Raw genomic sequence first — 24,980 nt, forward strand, 5'->3', positions numbered from 1 at the left:
AGTTAGCAAATATAAGTTAATTTGAATAGTACAGGTTGTCAATACTTTTGCCAAAATAGCAGTTATAAAATGTGTTCAAAACCAAAAGAAAATGGATTTATTATTTCCCTATTTTATAGCTGGTCAATGATCCTCTCCTATTAGCTTATCTCCCAAAATAGAGATAAGTTAATAGTTACCTCTATTTTTTATAGCTAATTAGGCAAGTCTAATCTAAATGATAAAGGCCCAGGTCATTATTGCACCTTTGGTCCCATTTTAGCAAGACTTCATAGGTTTAGAAGGCTGCAAAGAAACCCACAAACCTGTATCCCAGCCCAGATGAAGGAGAGAGGAATTAGAAAGGTCAAGATTGAGAGAGTACTAACTAGTTGTAAGATGACTGGGGATGGTTGCTAAGGTCAAACACTTTGAGCAGTTTGCCAACCCCAGGCACATGGGTGAGCTTCATTAGTCACTTAATGTCCTATGTTTGCTGTCCCTGCCTCAAGTGGACTGGATTGGGGTGAGCACTCTTCTGGGAATTTCTAACTGTGGCTGACAGAGCTAAGCATTTTTTAAAAAATCACTTTAATTAAAGAAATGCTGACTCAGGCACTGTGAATCAACTATCAGCTGTCTTGTGCATAGAGAAACAAAGGGGGCTCTTCAGAAAGGAAAGATGGAAGAGGAGTAGAAAGGAAATGGCGTGCAGGGCATCAGAGAGAATACCTGCCTTTGTGTCTCAGGTGCCTTGTTCCTTCTCCTGCCCACAAGGGGATCAACCTCCAGTCTTAGCTTGGCTTAACAGAGCAGCCTCAAGTCCTTGTAACAATTCCCCCTCCCCCTTCCTCCCCACCTAGCCTAAATCTAGTTAAGTAAGTTTCTGTTTCATATGACCAAATTAGATGGGAGCAAACAATTGTTTTTGCCACTTTCCTTTGCCCCAGTAACTCAGAAAGATGAGTGCTTTCTACAGAGTTTTGTTTATTCAATCCCAGTAAGAATAAATTATGCCTTATGCTTCACATGAAAAATACAATTGTTTTTCAAGAGAAGAAATGATGTGAATATATTTGTGTGTGTGTGTGTGTGTGTGTGTGTGTGTGTGTGAGAGAGAGAGAGAGAGAAGGTATATGGTAGCCACTATAAGGAAGGGTACGAAAAATAATAAAAAATGCATTTAAATTATTTTCTTTTTTATTAAGGTTTGGAAAAATATATCATAAAAGAAAATATCATATAGATAACCTATAAATCCATGGACTCTTTTTAAATATTCTGTTATATTTACTACAGTTTTTTTTTTTTTTTTTTTTTTTTTTTTTTTTGAGACGGAGTTTTGCTCTTGTTACCCAGGCTGGAGTGCAATGGCACGATCTCGGCTCACCGCAACCTCCGCCTCCTGGGTACAGGCAATTCTCCTGCCTCAGCCTCCTGAGTAGCTCGGATTACAGGCACACGCCACCATGCCCAGCTACTTTTTTGTATTTTTAGTAGAGACGGGGTTTCACCATATTGACCAGGATGGTCTCCATCTCTTGACCTCGTGATTCACCTGCCTCGGCCTCCCAAAGTGCTGGGATTACAGGCTTGAGCCACCGTGCCCGGTTTACCCTCACATGGCCTTGGAAGAAAGACCTATTCTACCTAATTTAAGGGTGAGGCATGAAAAGGCAAGTGAACAGCCCAAGGTCACAAGTCAAGTAAATCATCTGTCTTGGCTGTAACTCAAGGACACATGACATTAAAGTCTATTTATTTTTGTTGTTGTGTTGTTTTCTCTGTTTCCCAAAATGTATTCTATGTTACCCTAGTCACAAGGGATATTCCATGGTCCAGTAAATTTGAGAACTGCTGAATACTCAATTCCCCTTTCAGAGATTTACAATGTACAGTTTTATGTAGTCTGTAAAGGAATGCGTTCAACTTTATTTAACCCAGTGTTTAACAAATATATTTTGACATTTTAAAGTATTATTAAATTTCTGTTGCCAAAAGAACTATTAATAAAGTGAATTATTAATTACTTAATAAAAATTAGAAAATATTAAAGAATAGTACACGGCCTCTTTTCCTATGTATTGCCAATATTTTTTAACATAATATCTTCTAATCATTAAAATAATAACAAAAATGGTTGGGTGCGGTGAGTCACACCTGTAATCCCAGCACTTTGGGAAGCCAAGGTGGATCAGGAGGTCAGGAATTCCAGACCAGCCTGGCCAAGATGCTGAAACCCTGTCTCTACTAAGAATACAAAAAAAATTAACTAGACATGGTGGCAGGTGCCTGTAATCTCAGATACTCAGGAGGCTGAGGCAGAGAATTTCTTGAACCTGGGGAGGTGAAGGTTATAGTGAGCTGATATCATGCCACTGCACTCCAGTCTGAGCGACAGAGCAAGACTATCTCAAAACAAAAAACCCCAAAATACATTAAAGTATAAAGAAAAACATCAACCAAAATTTCATGGGCTTGTAACAATATTACATTTCATTGATCATACTATCATGTGTCTCCATTCATACCTACATTCAATTATAAATAATTTTGCATAAATTAATTACAGAATGATTCATTATTACTGTACTCCCTATACTTTTGCTATCTTTCTCCAACTCCACCTGTAGCATCCCACACCCCTAGATGTTAAAAATTTGATGAATAGCTTTCCATGATTATACAGATGAGAGATGGTTTGATTGGTATTGATATTGTTGTGATAATGAGATAATAAATATACATTATTCTACACTATTTAACTTCTGTCTCACTTTATAATAAAATGTGAAAATTTCTTCAAGTTGACTGATATGGAAAATTTTTGGCTTACAGAATTGAAAAATTCAAGGGAAGATACAGCTTCAGGCATAGCTGGCCTACAGGGACTCAAATAATATCTCTCTCTCTCATCTCTATCTCCATCTCCATCTATCTCCATCTCCATCTCCATCTCCATCTACACCTATCTCCATCTCCATCTCTATCTCTCTTCTTCTATCTACAATGATTATTTTCTTACACAAGCTTTTTCCTTGAGAGGAACAAAATGTAGTTTTTGGCAACACCAGCACTAATCTTCTGCTGACTCACTTCTATTATCCAAAAAATGAGTAATTATATTTCAGCATTCCCTATACTTTCATTCTGACTTTCACTCTAATTGGATGGACTTAGGTCACCTGCTCTCCCCTCAGCCAATCACCACAGGGTATGAAAATTCCCCATGACCTTTGCCTTTGAATTAGGAGTTCAGCCTTCTCAGACTTAATGGATCAATATGAAGATGGTAAATCACCAACAAAGATATGGGAAGGGTGGATGACAGCAGTAGGGCAAAGGGGGCAAATAGGGTAAATGCCAAAAATAACCAAGGTCCTATAAACATGTTAAAAGATGGAGGAAAAGGTCTGAAAACATAATAGTCCTCTAACCACCAAGAAAATTTGGCATAGTTACATGTTTTATGTTTAGAGAGTTCACTTTAATATGGAATATTGGAACCAAATAAAACTACTTGCCAAATTCCACCCCTGGATATTTTGGCCAGTCATCACATGACTGCAAACAACAGAAGTCATTTCAAGATGGGTTAAGTTAGAGGGAACTTTACTGAAAGACTGCAGATGAAATGTACAGAATCAAGTGGCAAGAAATACAGCAGGTATAGTACACAGGAACTGGAGTTTCTCAATGAAATTATCTAAGATTTTACAATCTCCTACTTATCTCCTCATACTTGCATCACTCCCTTCTCTGCAGATTAACTTCTCTATTCTTGGAGGAACGATATTTACTCTCTTGCTGATAAAAATGAGGTTTATCCTCCGTTTTGTTCTCTTTTGTTTAACTTGCCACTGGAATGTTATTTAGTTTTTATTGTCTTATTTCATGTTGTTATATATTTATTTAATAATTTCAACTTTTATTTTAGATTCAGAGTATACATGTGCAAGTTTGTTATATGGGTATATTGTGTGATGCTGAGGTTTTGGGTATGACTGATTCTAACACCCAGGGAGTGAGCATAGCAACCAATAGTTAGTCAACCCTTGTTCCCCTTCTACTCTCCTCTCTCTAGTAGTATCCAGTATCTATCACTGCCATGGCTATGTCTATGTGTACCAATGTTTAGCTACCACTTAAAAGTGAATACATGCAGTATTTGGTTTTTTACTCCTGCACTAATTTGCTTAGCATAATGGCTTCCAGCTACATCCGTGTTGCTGCAAGACATAATTTTGTCCTTTTTCATGGCGCAGTGTATTACATGGCATATTTTCTTTATCCAATTCACCATTGATGGCCACCTATGTTGATTTCATGTCTTGACTATTGTAAATAGTGCTGCAATGGAGATACAAGTGCATCTGTCTTTTTGGTAGAATGATTTATTTTCCTTTGGTTACATACCCAATAATGGGATTACTGGGTCAAATGCTAGTTCTCTTTTAAGTGTCTTTTGTTGTTGGTTTTTGTTTTTTGAGATGGAGTCTTGCTCCGTCACCCAGGCTGGAGTACAGTGGCATAATCTTGGCTTATTGCAACCTCCGCCTCCCGGGTTCAAGTGATTCTCCTGCCTCAGCCTCTTCAGTAGCTGGGATTACAGGCACGCACCACCATGCCCAGCTAATTTTTGTATTTTTAGTAGAGGGGGTTTCACCTTGTTGGCCAGACTGGTCTGGAACTCCTGACCTCATGATCTGCCTGCCTTGGCCTCCCAAAGTGCTGGGATTACAGGTGTGAGTCACCATGCCCTGTGTTAAGTTTTTGTTTGTTTGTTTTTGAAAGGAAGTCTATATTAACCAACACAAGTCTACTCCTTGTCAACTTGAATCCACACACATCTCCTGAGATCATACATAATCTTCAAATAAAGACACTAAAAAGGTCTTAATTACACCTAAAATAATACAATTATCCTTTGTACAACTGGAAATGCACCAATCCCCAACCCAAATACTGCTACATAAATTTAAAAATACTTAAATGTTGATATGAGGTCAATAAGTATTATGTCACATGATAAAGAAAAAGGAAATAAAATGAAGATACTGTCTTAGTACAAGTGTATACATGCACAAACATGTTTTTAACAAAAGAAGGATGACACGACAATTACAGTGATTCCTACAGCTGGTCACGTGGTCATAGCTGGTATTGATGACTATCATCTTCTTATTACCCATTCTGTATCCTGTTTGCCATCAGCATGCACCTCAGCAGGTCATGTTTTTTTTCCTGATAGAGTGACCCAAACCTTCATTCCTGAAGGGTCTGGATCTTTTGTTGTCCTGCCTGAATTAGGCTGTTGTAATTTCCCATTGACCTTACTCACAGGGCATAATACTAATAAACACCCTAGTGGATCTCCTATATTTCATGCATACTCTTCCTTACTTCTGTTGTGGAGTAGTAGACTGATTTTATCTTCATAGTCTAAGGCAGTCACTCAGCGAACACTGTAACTCCTTTCTTAGACTGTTGACTTAAAGGTAGGAGGACACCAAAGTGTCCTGGTGGCAATCTTAACTTCCAGTTTAATGGAATTCTTGTTGTGTCTCCTGGTCATAGTGCTCCTTTCTATGTAACTAAGACCTCTATGCCAGCAGAACATAATGTCGTGGGAACAGGAAGCAAGAATTTTGCCAGTGGATCACTAGGAGTGACGGTGAATGATCCCATTTCCACTTCCATTTCTTGATTCCTGGACCTGTGAATCCTGGGCTATGGGAAAAACAGTACCATAGTTGGACTCTGATTCAGAACATACACAGCATTCTAGAGAACTTTGCTCCAGCCCTGCAAAGTATTGTCACCTAGTAGGTGACAATAGGTGGCATTGTAATTTTAACTTCAAAAGGCCATTCCACCATTCTATCAATCCAGATGCTTCAGGATGAGAGTGAACATGGTAAGACCAGTGAATTCCATGAGCATGAGCCCACTGCTGCACTTCTTTAACTGTAAAGTGAGTGCCTTAGTCAGAGGCAGTGCCATATGGAATACCAGGATGGTGAATAAGGGATTCCGTGAGACCATGGATGGTAATCTTGGCAGAAGCACTGCATGCAGGATAGGTGAACCCATATCCAGGGTAAGTATCTATTCCAGTGAGGACAAACCTCTGCACTTTCCATGATGGAAGAGGTCCAATATAATCAACCTGCCACCAGGTAGCTAGCTGATCACACCGAGAAATGGTGCCATATCAAGGGCTTAGTGTTAGTCTCTGCTGCTGGCAAATTGGGCACTCAGCAGTAGCCATAGCCAGGTCAGCATTGGTGAGAGCAGGTCCATATTGCTGAGCAAATGCATAACGTCCATCCCTGACACTATGGCCATTTTGTTCATGGACCCATTGGGCAATGACAGGGGTAGCTGGGGAAAGAGGCTAAGTAGTGTCCACAGAATGGGTCATCCTAACAACATGATCATTAAAATCCTCCTCTGCTGAGGTCGCCTGTCAGTGAGCACTCACATAGGATACAGATGTCATCAGTTTTTGACCACTCAGAGAAGTCCATCCACTTACCTCTTCCCCAAATTTCTTTGTCAGCAACTTTCCAATCATGCTTCTTCCAAGTCCCTAACCATCCAGACAAACCACTGGCTACAGCCCTTGGATCAGTGTGTAATAGCACATCTGACCATTTCACCTTCCATGCAAAGTGCACAACCAAATGCACTGCTTGAAGTTCTGCCTACTGGGAAGATTTCTTTTCACCGCTGTCCTTTAGGGATGTCCTAGAAAGAGGCTGTAGTGCTGCAGCTGTCCACTTTTGGGTGGTGCCTGCATATTGTGCAGAATTATCTGTGAAACAGGCCCTAGTCTTCTCTTCCTGTGTCAACTGATCATAGGGAACTTTCCACAATGCCATCAGGGCAGGCTGGGGAGTGAAGGCAGGGTGGCAGGAGTAGAGGCCATGGGCACTGAACCACTTCCTCATGTAACTTACTTCTACCTTCAGGACCTGCTCAAGCCCAATCACATACATGCTGCTGTACATGACCTACTTTATGACTCGATGGGTCGGAAAGCACCAAGTTCATTATAGGTCATTCAGGTCACATGGTGGCTTGATGACCCATAGTCAAACATTCAGTTTCCACCAAAGCCCAGTAAGAGGCCAAGAGCTGTCTCTTAAAAGGAAAGTGGTTATCTCCAGAAGATGGCAGGGCCTTGCTCCCAAATCCTAGAGGCCTCCACAATGATTCACCTATGGGAGCCTGCCAAAGGCTCCACACAGCATCCCTATCGGCCACTGACACCTCAAGCACCATTAGATCTGCTGGGTCATATGGTCCAGCAGCAGAGCAGCTTGCACAGCAGCCTAGACCTGTTGCAGAGCCTTCTCCTGTTCTGGACCCCATGCGAAACTGGCAGCCTTTCAGGTCACTTGATAAATGGGCCAGAGTAAGACACCCAAATGAGGAATGTGTTGCCTCTAAAATACAAATAGGCCAACCAGGAATTGTGCCTCTTTCTGGGTTGTAGGAGGGGACAAGTGTAGCAACTTATCCTTTGCCTTAGAATGAGTATCTCAACAGACCCCACAACACTGGACCCCTAGAAATTTTAGAGGTAGAACGTCCCTGAATTTTAGTCAGATTTATTTCCTGTTATGTGGCATGCAAAAGTCTCACCAATAAGTCCAGTGTGTTTGCTACTTTTTGTTCACCAGATCCAATGAGCATAATGTCATCAATGTAATGGACCAGTGTGATATCTTGCAATTGTTGCACCGGAGTGAGCACAGAAAATTAACACCAATACAAAAGTATGCCAAATTGCAGGGTCTTTATTGCCAGTGGCCATGGAGGGCTCATGTCTCTCCAACCCATGGCCCCGAGCTCAGGGGGAGCAAGGCATTTAAGCTGCAAAACCACATCTTTGTTCAGGGGGTCACAGAGGTATGTAAGGCAAGCTGTCTGTACAGAAGCTAAAGGCACCAGTTTGTTGCAAGGGGAGGGGGGCAGCAGTGGAAATGTTTTACCCATAGAAAATAACACTTCTGAGAATTGTAGTACAGTAACAGTTCTGAGAACTACACCTCTGCCCAGGGCCCAGGTGTCATCTCTACAGGATGGCGGGGCTTAGTTTCTGTTTTAGCCCCTATCTCACAAAGTCTCTCCAAATAAGATAATGAAACAAAGCCAGAGAGTTGATATACCCCGGAGGTAGGACAGTAAAGGTATATTGCTGGCCTTGCCAGCTGAAGACAAATTGCTTCTGGTGGGCCTTATGGACAGGAATGGAGAAAAAGGGATTTGCCAAGTCAATGGCTGCATACTAGGTACCAGAAGATGTGTTAATTTGTTTAAGCAATGAAACCGCATCTGGTACAGCAGCTGCAATTGGAGTCACCACTTAGTTCAGCTTACAATAATCCACTGTCATTCTCCAAGATCCATCTGTCTTCTGCATAGGCCAAATGGAGAGTTGAACAGGGATGGGTGGAAACCACTACCCCTGCATATTTCAAGTCCTTGATGGTGGCACTAATCACAATCCCTTATTGTTTTTGATTTACTATTTTTCTAGGTAGAGACAGCTCTAATAGTTCCATTTGGCTTTTCCCATCAGAACAGTCCTCACCCTACCAGTCAGGGACCCAATGTGGAGGTTCTACCAGCTGCTAAGTATGTCCATACCAATTATGCATTCTGACACAGGGAAAATGACCACAGGATGAGTCCAGGGACCCACTGGACCCACTGTAAGTCAGACCTCAGCTAAAAGTCCATTAATTACATCATCACCATAAGTTCTTACTTTAACTGGAGAACCATAATGACATTTTGGGTCTCCTGGAATCAATGTTAGCTCAGAGACAGTGTCCAGTATTCCCCGAAATGTCTGATCATTTCCCTAGTGCACAGTTGCCCTGGTAAAAGGCCAGAGGTCTCCTCGGGAAAGGATAAGAGAAAGAGTCATTGCATAAGTTGTCGGTAATACAGTGGAGACCTTCCTTAAGGGGACCCAGCCTTCCCTTCATTCAAGGAGTACTGGGTTTGTAAACTGGTTCAAGTCTGGAAATTGATTGAGGGGCCAAGATTCTCTGTTTCTATAATTCAAGATAGTCTTTTGTCTATTTGACCTAGAAGTTTTCTTTTTGCATAATTTAAGTAGGAATACAGTAGGCTTTCTATCAATTTGACTTCTAAGAACACTGAGATTAATTAGGAAATGGCAGAGCTCTACATTAGTCAGACTATTCTGTTAGTTGTCTTGCCTTTGCTGTCCATTACGGTAGCTATGCCCACCTTGCCTTTGACAGTTGAGTGCTGCCACTTGGCCCCTGCCACCTCAGCACCCAATTATTCTGAGGAGAATCAACATTATCTAGCCTGGCAACTGCCTGAGGGGAGGCCATCACTGTTGCCTCAGGCAGCAAAGGATTTATATCCTTAGACAAAGGTGGAAAGGCTGATGGCAGCATGGGTCAGGGAGGGGATGTTGCCACTATTGAAGATGGGGATGCTGTTCCTTCTGGCAAAGAAGGTTCATCAAAGTTTACAAACTCAGTGTCCCTAGCTTCATCAGGGTCCTCCCCATATCCCCATTCCAAGTGGCAGGGTCCTATTATTTTCTAATCAATGCCTTCACTTTAACAGCAGATGCCTGATGAGGCTGTGCATGCATCTTTCATTGCAGGTCAGCCTCTAGTATGATAAGAGCTTGTGTCTACTTTTCCATAATTGTAGTTCTTTTTCTTCAGGAGATAAGACGCTCACGGCAATCTTAGCAGATTTGAGGCTCGGTACCTGCTTCTGAAGCCAGGACACAGAATCCATGAGTTCATCATAATCTTTCATCAATTTTTCCACTGAACTTAGGAGAAACCAACCAGTTTCATTATGTTACTTGGTTCTCCACATATGGTCAAAGTGATTATGTATAGAGTCAAAAACAACAACAACAACAAACAACCTCCTTGCCTCTCATAAGCCACAAATCAGGAGCATCAAATGCATTTATTTTGCATAACTCTCTAAACAGTTTATGTCAAAGACTATCAGTGTTCTCCATACTATTAGAAGCAGACTCCTTAGTATTTTGGGGTCTAATCATATTAAGCAGCCAACTCCAAAAACCTCAGAATCAATACAAGAACTCTGTTCTTAATATTCTGTTCTCTAGATCTACTCCTGGAACCAAAATCTGTATTAGTCAAGATTCTTTTAAAGAGGCAGAACTAATATGAGAGATATATATTATATATATATAATATATATAATTTATTAAGTAGTATCTTAAGTATCTTAAGAGTTTATTAAGTATTATCTTACATAAACATAAGATGATATGTGTGCATATGTATGTGTATACACACACACACACACACACACACACACACACACACACATATATATATATATGGGAGTTTATTAAGTATTAACTTACATGATCACAAGGTCCCATAATAGGGTGTCGGCAAGCCAAAGAGCAAGGAGAGCCAGTCTGAGCCTGAAAACTGAAGAATTTGGAGTCTGATGTTCGACGGCTGGAAGCATCCAGCACGGGAGAAAGATATGAGCTTTATATTCGCTAGTGACTGATTAGATGGCGCCCACCTGATTAAGGCTGGGTCTGGCTTCCCCAGTCCACTGACTCAAATGTTATTGTCCTTCGGCAACACCCTCACAGACACCCCCACAACCAATATTGTATCCTTCAATCCAATCAAGTTGACATGAAATATTAACCATCACATACATCTTGAATCAAGTATGCATTCCTAGTACAATCACCTACAGATGAAGGGGCAGGTCACAGGGTATCTAAGAAGAGGATATAGTTAGGGCAAAAAAGTTGGTCATCTTACATGGAGTATATACAGGAGCTGGAAAACCAATCATTCTCAGACTCTAGCTTGAGGCATCATTGTTAATATTGCTGCTACGGCCAGGCCATCATTTATTAGCTATGTGACTTTGTGAAATTTTCTTCATCTCATCTGCAAAATGGGGATAATAATGCCTCCTTCACAGGGTTGCTTTGACTAATACAGAAGTTAATAGGGTTAAAACTCTTAGATTCGTGCTTGACAGCAAGAATTCAATAAACATTAGCTGCTGCTGTGGTTTGAATGTGTCCCCCAATTTCATGTTTTGGAAACTTGCCCCCTAATAAAGCAGTATCAAAAGGTAAGGCTATAAGAAGTGATTGGATCATGAGTGCTCAGCCCTCATAAATGGATTAATTCACTCATGGGTTAATAGATTAATGAGTTAATATATTAATGAGTTATCAAGAAAGTGGGAATCGTGGCTTTTTATGAAGAGCAAGAGAGACCTGAGCTAGCATGCTTAGCCCTGTCACCATGTGATATTCTGCATTATTTTGGGACATCATGAAGTCCCCACTACCAATAAGGCTCTCATCAGAGGCAACCTCTCAACCTTGGACTCCTCAGCCTCCATAACAGTAAGAAAGAAATTCCTTTTTAAATAAATCACTCAGTTTCAGGTGTTCCGTTAGAAACAACATAAAACAGAGTAACACAGCTATTATTAAAATGGTAGGTCTAAACACTTGCAGCCATAATGACAATTTCAGACAAAAACTCAGTTGATGTCCTGAGTGAAATGAACAGTGAGAGCCTGCAAAGAGGCGATCGACAACCTTAGGTCTTAATAACCAGAAGAACAGGCCTAGAGCCTTAACGTTGACATTAAGGACAAAACTCCCTTGTTCCCCGTGTTTATGAGCCCCCAGCTGACCTAGAAGCTGCCACTTTTTGTACTGTGGAAATCTGTTCTAGCCTGCAATGAATTTGCTGTGTTCAAAATTCTTCTACTAAGCTGTGGAGGCTTTTGCTTGATCCACTTTACATGGCATGAGAACCTGTCCCACTGAAAAGTGGTGGGTGGGTGAAACCCAACTGACATACCTCATTAAGGCAGTGAGCAGGAGGCAAGAAATCCGATTACAGCAGCCTAGAGCCCCATGCAGAGGCTGGCATCATAGGCTGCCAGCCTCTCTTGCCTCAGGGCACTAAATAATAACCTTGGAATTGGGACTTGGACGGCCAGCCAATCTCAGCTTCAACTTCGCCGCAGCACACAGACATGAAAGGCAACACCTTTCAGGAGAGCAAAAATGTCCCGAAAGAGCAGGGATATGAAGTGTTTAATAGGTATGTCCTCCTGGTAGGCAGGTGTCAGGGAAAATGGTCTCTGGTTGCTCATTAAATGTTACAAAGACATTGAGATGGAGATGACATGAGAGGCCTAGCTAAAACTCAAACACTGCTTCACAGCCAGGACAAGTGGGTGAGTTTTATTAGAATAATCTCCACTAACTTTTGAGAGGTTCAGCATACTGAACGCACCATAATAATGGAATAAAATTACAAAGAAAATCAAGAATAGTTAAATGAATTCACAACCAGTGATCATGGGTAGATGTTAGAAGAAAATGGGCTCTACTTTCACTATGTGTACAGTTCTGCCTTCTGGTGGACAATGACAATAAACTTCAGTATTCATGGTATAGTTTGGAAAGAACTTCTCATGCCTTATGTTCCAGTGCAAAAGCATCTTTTCAAAACCAACCCATATAAAACAGGCTGACATGAAAATGTAAATGAAATATCAAACAGTGCTTGGCATGTAGTATATATTCAATAGTGTTATCATGTTTTCTCTCCCTTCCCTGAGTAACTTGCCCCCTGAATATGTGTTCCTTATTTATTTACATATGTATTTATTTGACCTACATGTAGATAGTGTAACTATGCACCCCACAGTCTTCCCAGTGCTTTACACATAAGAACTCATTTAATCCTAACCACCAATATATAAGGTGAGGTCAATTGTGATCCTCACTTTAGCAATAAAGAAACTGAGTTGCAGAGATGTTAACTAGCTAATAAATAGTGAAGCCAAGATTTGAAACCATGAATGTATGCTTTATATCACTATTAGTCACCTTTTTGTTTTTTGAGGACAGAGAGGAGTCTATTTATCTCTGCTTTATTCAGGCACCACTAGTTCCTGACACATAGGAGGCATTCAGTAGCATCTGCTCATGGAACATCAGGAAGAGTCTGCATTCCACTGTCCTGGGTCCCTTGCAAAGAACTTTACCATACACATGAAAGGGGTTCAGATTCTCACTTAAGAAGCTAGAAGAGAAAGAGCTTGAAGGAAAAAGCAGCCTCTTATTTGTCTGTCCCCCTAAACTAGATGAAGACTAGGGAGCAAGGGCAATCATAAAAAATCCTATAGATTTTTCATTTCATTTACTAGAAACAAAAGCAAACAGATGCTCTATGTTGAATAATCTTGTCCAATTCCCAAGATTTTTCCAACACTAGACTTGTTTTAGTCTCTGCTCCTGCAATTATGGGACGACAAAATATCTTCTATTAGAATGGATCTTTTCAAGGGTCTTTTGGTTGCAAGGAAATGATCCAGTTTCTGGTACAGCTGGATTTAGGGCTCAAATGATGCTTTCAGTGTTTAGCTACCCTTTATCTGCCTCTTTCAATTTTGGCTGACCACCCACATTCCTCCATGAATATAGTAAAATGGCCACACTAGCTCCAAATTTTATGCTTTCTCAGTCCTTTAGCCCATAAAAAAAGACATACTTTTTTTTTTTTTAGAAATTCTAGCCAAAATTTCATTATAATGCATAGGTTTGGATTGGGTTAAAGACCATCTATGAACATATCAGCATAGTCAATTTGGATCAGAGGAATCTGCTGCACAGATTGATTTAGGCACTGACTAATGCTCTTCTACCTCTGGACAAAGAGGAGTATATGGGTGGCACCACAAACAAATGCTCCCCAATGTAGACAGTATGAGTTCCTGCAGCTCCAGACAACCTCTGGAAAACTTAAGACCAATTTAGATGGATATTGGAAAACTCAAACAGGATGTCTAACAGCTCTATTTTCTTCTCAGTTCCTCTCCCACTTTGTATGTCCTCAAAGTTTATCTTTCTAAGAACATTTATATTTGGCTGTAAACTTGCCATTAATGGAAAAATCTCATTACCATGGGCAGGATCCTGAGGAACTTAAGAACTCAGACAAAGGTTTGTCATGTTAAAAGAATTATCAGCCAGGCTATATACCTCGAACTATTTAGAAGTATCTTTTCTCTCTTCCTCCCTCCCCCTGTCTCTCTCTCTCTTCCCCAAACACTGTAATGAATCAATCACTAGCAGACACATAACCATATCTTCTTTTTTATATATAAATTCACAGCTAAGACTCTTGATGAATTTCCCATTCAGAAAAATTAAAAAGACATTCAAAGCTGGGTGTGGAGATGATTGCCTATGGTCCCAGCTACTGGGGAGTCTGAGGTGGGAAGATTTGCTTGAGTCCAGGAGTTTGAGGCTAGCCTGGACAACAGAGGGAGACCCACATCTGGAAAGAGATGATGAAGAAGGCATTCAAGGGGAGTCCTTGAACTGTCAGTTTGGAGATAAATAACAGGTTACTACTGCACTTTAAAAATAATTGCTATAAACAAATCATAGAAGAAACAAAATATTTGTTCTAATGTGTAAGGATTAAAGATTCATTAAGAACATTTGCTACACACCACACAGTCTAAGATGACACTAACATTCTCTTCGAAGGCTCCTGTGTGCCCATTTTTTGTCCCATATTCTCCTTAAAATTCTCATAATTTTAATTTTACCACATGCAGATATCCCTAACATATTGATATTGATTAATTTTGTCTGTTTCAAATTTACTTAATTAAACCTTAACAATTGTATTTGACTATAGCACTTTTTTGCTCCTTATTATATTTCTGAGAATCATTCACATTTTGCACATAGCTGTAGTTCATTCATTTTCACTTGATCATATAACTAAACCTTGATTTATCCAATTTACTCTTAATGGATATTTGGGCCATTTTCATAAGTTGACATGTATTCACATGTGTCCTAGTTAAAGAGCACAATCATTTCTTTAAGGACTATCCCAGAGACTATTTTTCTGGGTCATAGGCCTTGCCCATCTTAAACTTTACAAAATAATGCCAAGTTGTTTGCCAAATTGATTGCAACAATGTGTACTCTTACTAACAATGTGTGTTTGAGTGTCTGTGTGTGTGTGTATGTGTGTGTGTGTGTGTGTGTGTGTGTCTTGCTTGCATTAGATCCACATTCCTGGTAACACTGATGTTGAAATACTTTTCCTTTAATGAAATTTCTATTCTAGAACAGTTTTAGACTTAGAGAAAACTCAGGAAGAGAGTACAGAATTCCCAGTATTTATAGCATCCAGTTTCTCCTACTAATATTTGTTATATTTAAAAAAGCCAATGTTGAAACATTATTATTTAAAAAGTCCATACTTTACTCAGATTTCCTTAGCTTTTACCTAATGTCCTTTTCTAGTTCCTAGATCTCATCTAGGATACACATTACAGACTCATCATATTACCTTAGGTTTTTGGTTATGACAGTTTCTCAGACTTTGTTTTTGGGGATAATCTTGCCAGTTTGGGGGAGTACTTGTCAGGTATTTTAAAGACTATCCCTTAATTAGGATCTGCTGATGTTTGTTCTCATGATCTCATGTTTACACTGGGATAAGACCTCTTCCTCCCAAGAATACATTGTCCCAGTATAATACATTGTCTCAAGTGCCATTTTCACCACATCGTGTCAAGGGCACAAGCTGTCAACGTGAATTATCCGTCCTGATGTTAACGTTGATAAGCTGGCTGAGGTAGTTTGTCAGGCTTCTTCCTTATGACTCTTTGTTCTTTCTTTTCATAGTGTATACACTCTTTGGAAGGAAGTCACTATGTGGAGCTTACACTTAAAACATTGGGAGCTATGGTCCACCTGCTTGAGGGTGAAGCAGATGAGTAAATTATTTAGAATTTATATATTTAACCATTTATTTATTTACACAAGCATTTATGTGTAGCACTATGGAGTCCCGAATATTTTATATTTTGATTATAATCAAATGCTACTTTATTTTATTGCTCAAGTTATTCCAGTTTTGAACACAGAACTCTTTGAAAGACTTTTCAATTTTGTCAAATTGTGACGACACTTGTTACCTCCTTGGAGATTTTTGTTTTTCTTTTTGTTTGTTTTTTGAGAACGCGTCTCATTCTGTTGCCCAGGCTGGAGTGCAATGGCACAATCTCGGCTCACTACAACCTCTGCCTCCTGGGTTCAAGAGATACGCATGCCTCAGCCTCCCAAGTAGCTGGGATAAAAGGCATGAACCACCAAACTCAGCTAACTTTTGTATTTTTTAGGCGATATGGGGTTTTGCCATATTGTCCAGGCTGGTCTCAAACTCCTGGACTCAAGTGATCTGCCTGCCTCAGCCTCCCAAAGTGCTGGGATTACAGGTGTGAGCCAAGGTGCCTGGGCTCCTTGCGTTTTAATTTGCACTTTGGTGATCTCTAGTCCGAAGATGAACTTTGCTAATCTTCCTATTGAATTGCGGGTTTTATCATTGATTTCTTATTTTACTATGCTGGATACAATGTTTTTAAGTTAGATATGTTGGAGATATCATTTCCCAAATTTTGGCTTCTTTTTTATTTATGGAGTCTATTCATTTACTGAAGCTCTTAGTATTAATGTAAATAAATTATTGATTTTTCTCTTTATGCACTGAAGCCCTGAGATTAGTTAAGAAACTTTACATCTTGAGATCATAAAGATATTCACCAAGACAGTCTTTTGCAGTGTGCGTTTAACCTAAATGAAATTAATTTGTAAAAAGAGTGTGAGCTAGGGGGTCCAATTTTTACTTTTTCCTATTCAGATAATTGTTTCAACACCATTCATTGAACAGTAGTTATTTTTTCCAGTGATCTAACAATATTTTAGCTCTGTTTTAAACTGAGTTCCCACATTTGTATGGGCCCTTGTCTAAGATTTCTATTCTGTTCTCATCTTCAATTCTCTCTCCATGGTGGAATATCACATAGACTTTATTACTGAAGTTATATTTATTTTTAAAATTGCATTTAGCGGCCGGGTGTGGTGGCTCAAGCCTGTAATCCCAGCACTTTCGGAGGCCGAGGCGGGTGGATCACGAGGTCGAGAGATCGAGACCATTCTGGTCAACATGGTGAAACCCCGTCTCTACTAAAAGTGCAAAAAATTAGCTGGGCATGGTGGTGCGTGCCTGTAATCCCAGCTACTCAGGAGGCTGAGGCAGGAGAATTGCCTGAGCCCAGGAGGCGGAGGTTGCGGTGAGCCGAGATCGCGCCATTGCACTCCAGCCTGGGTAACAAGAGCGAAACTCCGTCTCAAAAAAAAAAAAAAAAAAAAAAAAAAAAATTGCATTTAGCAAGGAAAGTCCCTCAAACTTGCCATCTTCGGGAGTGACTTGGAAATTCGTCATTTTATTTTTTACCATATAAATTCTAGTATCTTTAATGCCTACAAAAATCATACCAAAACATAATGAAAGAGTTGATGCAATTTAATTAAATTTATAGGTCAACTCCAGAAAACTGATTGCAAAATGATATTGATCTCTTTAAAATATTCCAATCCATGTATATGACTTACCTCTCCACTAAGGTAGTCTTTAATGTGTTTTCATAAAATTTTAGAATTTATTCCTAAATAATATTGTCTGTATTTTTCCCATTTCTATACACTCAGCATCTATTGAGATAATTTGGTCCATAGCAGGAACTACATAAATACTAGATAAAAGGAAGAACAAAGAGACAGAGAAAGAGGAAAGGATGGAGAGAGGATGAGAGAGAAAGAAGAAGGAAAGATAAAGAGTCCATGTCTTAAATGGCCTTGAAAACCAAATGTGAATTTTGTCCAGTGTTTGGGAAAGCAGTGAAGAATTTTAATGAGTAAATAAATAAATTCAAATATATCTGGCAGTCTTGAGAAAAATGAATCAAGGAGGAGAAAGACTGAACATAGCAATACCAGTTGACACAAAACTGCAGTGGTCAGAAGAACCATTTATAGAAAGTCTGCACTATCAAGCAGGAATGGAAGGAAGCTGAGAGATTTACATATTTGGTTTGGTAAGATATAAGAGAGTGATTTATTTAAAAAGCAAACCATTTTCATGACATCTTACAAAGTAATTCCCTACAATTTATATATAAGTATAAAACAAATATAAAGTTAAAGCAATTGAAACCTCCATTTACGGTATTCTGTTCTTCACTGACAACTTCAGACTTGTTCAGTCATTCATACAATACAATCAGCTTTAAAGATGAAGCCCCCAAGTGACCAGAGTGAGTAACCTCAATACATTGTTTTCTTATTTTATTTTATATGAAATAAAACTTTCATTTATTTTATATTCCTTTATAAAATAAAAGCTCCTTTATTTTATATGAAATAAAGGTTTGACTTAGATCACTGAGGTTCCTCCAAATAATAAATAGTTATTACTATACATTTCCAGGAACAAGAATAACTACAGTATTGAAATTCAGGACTATTCTAATGGGAGCTTGTGAGCTTTAGAGTTGTAATTTTTTAAGACATGTTTACTTTTTTTGGTTAGGAGTTACAGGTAAAAGGGATGAAAAGTACTACAGATATGAATGACAACAGAGAGAAAAGATTGTGTCTCACATATAGATTACTATGTTTCACTTATTTAACACTCCCATATTTTTCACTCATGGCCCAATTAATATTCTACTGCTATAAGAGGACAGCATAGTTAAGCCATTACCTGAAACCTACTCAAGGACAACATCAAAGTCTAATTCATCTTTGAGCTCCCAATGTCTAAAATGAAGCTTTACACATAATAAGTGTCCAGTACAGCTGATGTTGCCAAAAGAACAGTTCTATCATTTTATTTGAAAGAGCCAATCATTCACAGGCACATGCTTAGTTGTTCCCTGAGGGTATAATTCAGCCCTGCAAATAGCTATTTCTGCGTAGCTTCCTGGGGACCCTACTAGGTATCAAACAGTTTTTGTTTAGATCTACTCAAAAATATCCACTGAAAAAGTCACCAAAATTAGATCAGCTGGGCACTGAAAAGAATCAAGAAGTGGTGACAAATTTGTGTTCGTATCATTTGCACAAATATCAAAAACTCTTTGTTAGAAGATCAAAAAGCAAAGTACCATTCTTTCTTTTCTCCTTGAGAATGTATCTTCCATAAATAATTTCTGTTAGTAGCCAGTAAGTTGAAGCCAGGGGCTAATTTCTCTATGACAATTTTCTATTGTTCCCCTCTTGAAATGAAATATTTGAGAAGCAGTATCACTTACAATTCAAATTATGTCACACAATGAGAATTTTTTCAAGATAAAATTATAGACATTTTTAAACATAGAGCAAAATGGAAAGACTTTCACAGTGAGCCCAGAAATACCTACCATCTATATTCTACCATTAATATTTTACAATACCTTACTCTAACTACCCATCTATCCATTCCTCCATCCATGCATCAATTATACTTATTTGTAAGTATTCCAAAATCAATTGCAAGCATCAGTAAGCTTTTCCCTAAACATTTCAGCATGCACATCATTTTCTGGAAAATTGTAGGATACTACATTGATCATCTCAGAGATTACATGCAGTGAGTGAGTAGTAGTTTCCCAGTGTGGGTTGCTGGGTAAACAACATAGCTCTGTTACGAGAAAGGGAGCCAAGATTTTCTGATTTCTTATATTTGATGACTAACACTGAACTTTGCTTGATTAATTATACAGATCATAGTTACCACTGTGTTTCACAAGATGCAGATGTTCTTTGAAGAGAAGAAAAACTTAAATGTACAATTTGTAATTTTGGCTGGTTCATGACCCTTGAGTAGGACTTGAAGACTTACCACATCTGGAATAATGCTCTACCAATAGGAGGTGCTTAATTTATAAATTTTAAATTTTGTTTTAATGTTTTATATACTTTCCCCCTCATTCAATACTCATTGAACATGACTAACTTGAATTAATGTAAACATCTTCTACTCCCTGAAGCTCTTGCTCACTGCTTCTTTCTCTGATGCTCAGAGGTTATACAATGTAAAACAAATATAAATATCGACTTCTTTCTCTCATTAGCAATGTGTTTCCATTCTCTGTTACTCATGCTGACATTTTAATTATTGGGTGCATATTTTGCTAGGTCTAATACGTGTAATGTGATGACTTTTCCTTCCTGTCCTATCATTTTCAGGAGTTGTACTTTTTGAGTAAAGAAAAGAGAATGAGTATGAGGACAGGAATCTAGCTAGTTGTCTCAAAAATTAATATCCATGAAATATAGTTTGGATAAACAGTGTTTTGGTTTTTCTGTGTTTTGTAACTTTTTGTGGCTGGCATGTTGACAATATCTTTCAGGTAACAATATGTTAATCCATGTTTTGTCTGCTACCATTATGAATTCTCAATTTCACTTTCACATTTTATAGAATAAAATCTATTAATCTGACAAGAGACTCATCTATAAATTGCCAGATTAACAGAATTTTTTAAATTCTGGGCAATATGTTGGTACTACAGTTAAGTCTCAGTTTCTCCGAAGTATGCAAGATAAATTACATATAAGTTTAGTGAGAACAGGGACCAAGGCTGCTTTCGCCAATGATTGGCTACTCAGCACACGGATGACATGAACTATAATAGACACTATATAAGTATTTTTCAATGTGTACATTTTAATTATTTGTTCTAACTGCAAACTCATATTGAAATAATAAATGTAACAACATGCTTTATTATAATTATATCCCAAATATAATAGACTATAATAACAAAACTTGAAACAAAACCTACAAGAGTATACAGAATAATTACTTTGGCAATTTTCTAGGGCTGCTGTAACAAATTATCACACACCTAGTAGCTTAAAAAATATAAATTTACTCTATTCTACACAGTAATTGTATTACCCATTTTCACACTAGACTGAGTAATTTATAAAGAAAAAGAGGTTTAATGAACTCACAGTTCCACAAGACTGGGGAAGACCTCACAATCATGGCAAAAGGTGAAAGGCATATCTTACATGGGGGCAAGCAAGAGAGAATGAGTGCCAAGAGAAAGGAAAAACTCCTTATAAAACTATCAAATCTCATGAGATTTCCTCACTACCATGAGAACAGTATGGGAGAAACTGCCCCCATGATTGAATGATCTCCCACCGGTTCTCTCCCACAACACATAGGAATCATGGGAGCTACAATTCAAGATGAGATTTGGGTGAAGACACAGCCAAACCACATCAGCTATGCAGGCTGAAGTCTGGAATATAGGTATTGGCAGACCTGTACTTTTTTTGTGTGGCTCTAAGGGAAAATTAGCCCTTGCCCCTGTCAGCTTCTGGTGGCTCCAGACATTCCTGGGGGCCACACTAATCTGATTTCTTCCTCCATCATCGTGTGACCTTCTCTTCTGTATCTGTGTCTCTGTCCCTCCTCTGTCTCAAGTTTCCCTGTTCCTTTAACCTATCTTTAGACATTTGTCTTTGAATTGAGAGCCCACCAGATAATAAACCTCATCTGGAGACCCTTAACTGATTTACATCTGGAGGAAACATTTTTCCAATTACCATCCCATTCACTGGTTGCAGGGATGAGAACATGGACATCACTTTTTGGAGGATGCCATTCAACCGTCTGCTCATTTGATATTTTGTTATACCTGTATAATACTTGTCATGTGAAATAATGCAATTAAAGAGAATATTGTGCAGCAAAGCTTTTAAATTAACATGGTATTTAAGAACCTGTTGATAAATATGGCATATATATATATATATATATACCTACATATTAAGCCCAGCACATATTTGCTATTTTTCCTAATGCTCTCCTTCCCCTGACCCCACTTGCTGCCAACAGGCCCCAATGTGTGTTGTCCCTGTGTCCATGTGGTCTCATTGTTCAACTCTTGCTTGTAAGTGAGAACATGTGGTGTTTGGTTTCCTGTTCCTGTGTTAGTTTTAACTTAAGCTTCAATTTCTCTTTCTCAATATCTTTACAATGTAGAGTGTATCTATAACTCAAATCACCCAAAAACATAACCAACTGTTGCTGCAAAGAAAAATCCATAATTTTTCTCCAACGAAATTAAATTAAAACTAATCCATATCCTAAAGCTGCACTTCTAATTAAAGAACTACCATTTAGAACACATCCTCTAGGAAGCTGGGGGAATTCAGCTCATCTTAAAAATTTCTGAATTCCAGGTTTTTGGGCACAGAGCTGAAATCAGCAGAGCTGGGAAACACAGGAGTTAAAGTAAAACCCACATATATTTGATAGTTTTATTTGTCTTTTCTCTCCCTATAATTGAAAGCATGAAGTGAAATATATAAATTAAATACCTTGAGCAATTTAATGACAGTTGAAATTGGTACAATTAAAAAAATTGTATGTGATCAGTAGTATGAATTCAGGCTAATTTACCTTCAGGTTTTTCTCCTTTTCTTTTGTCATTTACTGAGCTACCTCTGGTTAATGGCCCAATAGGGACTTAACACAATTATTTGGGCGGCTAGTGAGAAATTCACATATGTCCGAGAAATAGCATGATATACATTACATGTTATTTGAAAAAAAAAAAAAGTATTTCTCATGATTTTTGAGCTATGTGACAACAGATGAGTCTACCTGTATTCCATGGACATTGCCCCTAGATTGGTACCTGTGATGGTTAATACAGAGTGTCAACTTGATTGGATTGACGGATGTAAAGTATTTTTCCTGAGTGTGTCTGTGAGGGTGTTGCCAAAGGAGATTAACATTTGAGTCAGTGGACTGGGAAAGGCAGATCCACCCTCATTCTGGGTAAGCCCAATCTAATCAGCCGCCAGTGCTGCTAGAATAGAGCAGGCAGAAGAACATGGAAGGATCAGCTTGGCTGAGTCTTCTGGTCTTCACCTTTCTCCATGCTGGAGGTCTCTGCCCTCAAACATCCGACTCCAAGTTCTTTAGCTTTTGAACTCTTGGACTTACATCAGTGGCTTGCGAGGGCTGTCAGGCCTCTGGACACAGACTGAAGGCTGCACTCTCAGTTTCCCTGTGTTTGAAGTTTTGGCACTGGATTTCTTGCTCCTCAGCTTGCAGGTGGCCTATTGTGGGAGTTCACCTTGTGATCGTTGTGAGTTAATACTCCTTAATAAACTCCCTTTCATATATACATCTATCCTATTAGTGCTGTCCCTACAGAGAACCCTGACTAATACAGCACCCCTATGATGGTTGACTGACTGTTTTGGGTTTTCATGCCATTCTGAGCTCCTGTCTTTTTCCAGTCTTCCTTGGGCATTTTAGAAGACTGTTAGCCAGATGCTCTCAAACTGAAAGCTAAAGTTTGTAGAGTTCTGATATACAAAGATGGGGGTACAAGCTTTTAGGTACAGTAAACTGGAAATGACAAGGCAGAAAAAAACCAAAGATATCCAAAAGGGCTGGAGAGAGGAGGCAACAGGGACAGGTGGTACATCTGCAGGATGCAAAGGGAGGTGGAGACATGGAATGGAAGATGAGGCATGGGAGAGGGGAAGGTACGTGTACAGCACGGTGGGGATGCTGGGAAGATTGCAAAAAACATCTAGAGTGAGTGTCTACTCTTGCACCAGCAGGTATCAAATGGTTGAAATAAATGTGCTATTTGCAAAGTCCAAAGGTGGACATTTACTTTAATCATTTAGAGTAGGGAGAGGTAGATATTTATTTCATTTATTTAAAATCAGTGAATAAAAAGGTGGATGTGTTTATCAAGTAGGGTGAGGTGGACATTTATTTCGACCACTTGAAGTACTTTATATGGAGGACTGCACTTACCTTGCACAAATGGAGCTCTAGCATTCCATTGTCTCAGGAATGAGAAAGCATAGCATGTAGGTAGTCAAATGAATGTATCCATCTAAAAGAGATTCATCAGCTGCCTACTGTACCCACCCAGAAAAAACTATGCATACCTTCACTTTGCTCCCTGATTCCTTCCTCACTGGATGGTAAAGAATGACGCAGATTGTGGAATCAACATGTAGAAGGGACTCGTGAAATGGAAAGGAACTTCTGAACCAAGTCTACAGAAGAGTTGAATTCAATAAGACACAGTTTTTATTTTACACTGGCCTGGATTTTCTAATCCTAAAAGTCAGCCTATTTGTAAATATCCAAAAGTGTCTAGAGGAGCTATGTCATTTCCCCAAGATGTGGCAGGACAAGATGACATACCAGAAGGCACTTAAAAACATAGACAGAGGGGTCGGATGTGGTGGTTCATGCCTGTAATCCCAGCACTTTGGGAGGCCAAGGCAGGTGGATCACAACGTCAGGATTTCAAGACCAGCCTGGTCAATATAGTGAAACCCCATCTCTACTAAAAATACAAAAAATTAGTTTGATGTGGTGGCACATGCCTGTAGTCCCAGCTACTCGGGAGGCTAAGGAAGAAGAATTGCTTGAACCTGTGAGGCGGAGGTTGTAGTGAGCTGAGATCAAGCTACTGCACTCCAGCTTGGTCGACAGAACAAGACACTGTCTCAAAAAAAAAAAATCATAGAGAAATATTAAGGGGCTGCCTATTTGCATTCTACTGAGCCCAGCCCATATTTATATTGGTTATAAATTTGCAATTATAATATAAATGGAGATGAGTGTTCTGAAGAAAATGGGTATGATCCTAGGAAGCAATGACAAAGTTACTTGAGTTGGACAGTAGCTAAGAGAAGGCTTCATTGAAGGAGTGACTCTGGGCCTGAGATGTAAAGAATGAACAGAATTTGCTAGTGCAAGGGGAAGAATGGAGATCTGGATAAGAGAGAATAGCCATGCAATGGAATCTGCAAGTGCAAAGGACTGCTAAGAAGTGGGAGCTTGGTAGAGTTAAGGAACTGGAGCTAGTGCCACTAGGCATTAGAAGGTAAGGGCAGGACATGAGGCCAGGGAGTAGGTAGAGGCCACTGCCTACCTCTCACTTTAAGCCTTGAGGAGGAAAATTGGTGCCTCAGGAGGGTGTACCTTTGGATGTTCATTCTTTTCAATAATTAGTGGGATAAAAAAAGTTTGAAA

The 24,980-nt window shown here is 39.1% G+C and overlaps 1 pseudogene; it reads right to left on the reverse strand.

The window, feature by feature from the left end:
- Positions 1-5,565: 5,565 nt before the first annotated feature.
- The window catches only part of LOC141585493 (uncharacterized), a 29,367-nt pseudogene continuing 9,952 nt past the window's right edge, over positions 5,566-24,980 (reverse strand).

The sequence above is a fragment of the Saimiri boliviensis genome, chromosome 8 (genome assembly GCF_048565385.1).
Source record: "Saimiri boliviensis isolate mSaiBol1 chromosome 8, mSaiBol1.pri, whole genome shotgun sequence".
Lineage (NCBI taxonomy): Eukaryota > Metazoa > Chordata > Mammalia > Primates > Cebidae > Saimiri > Saimiri boliviensis.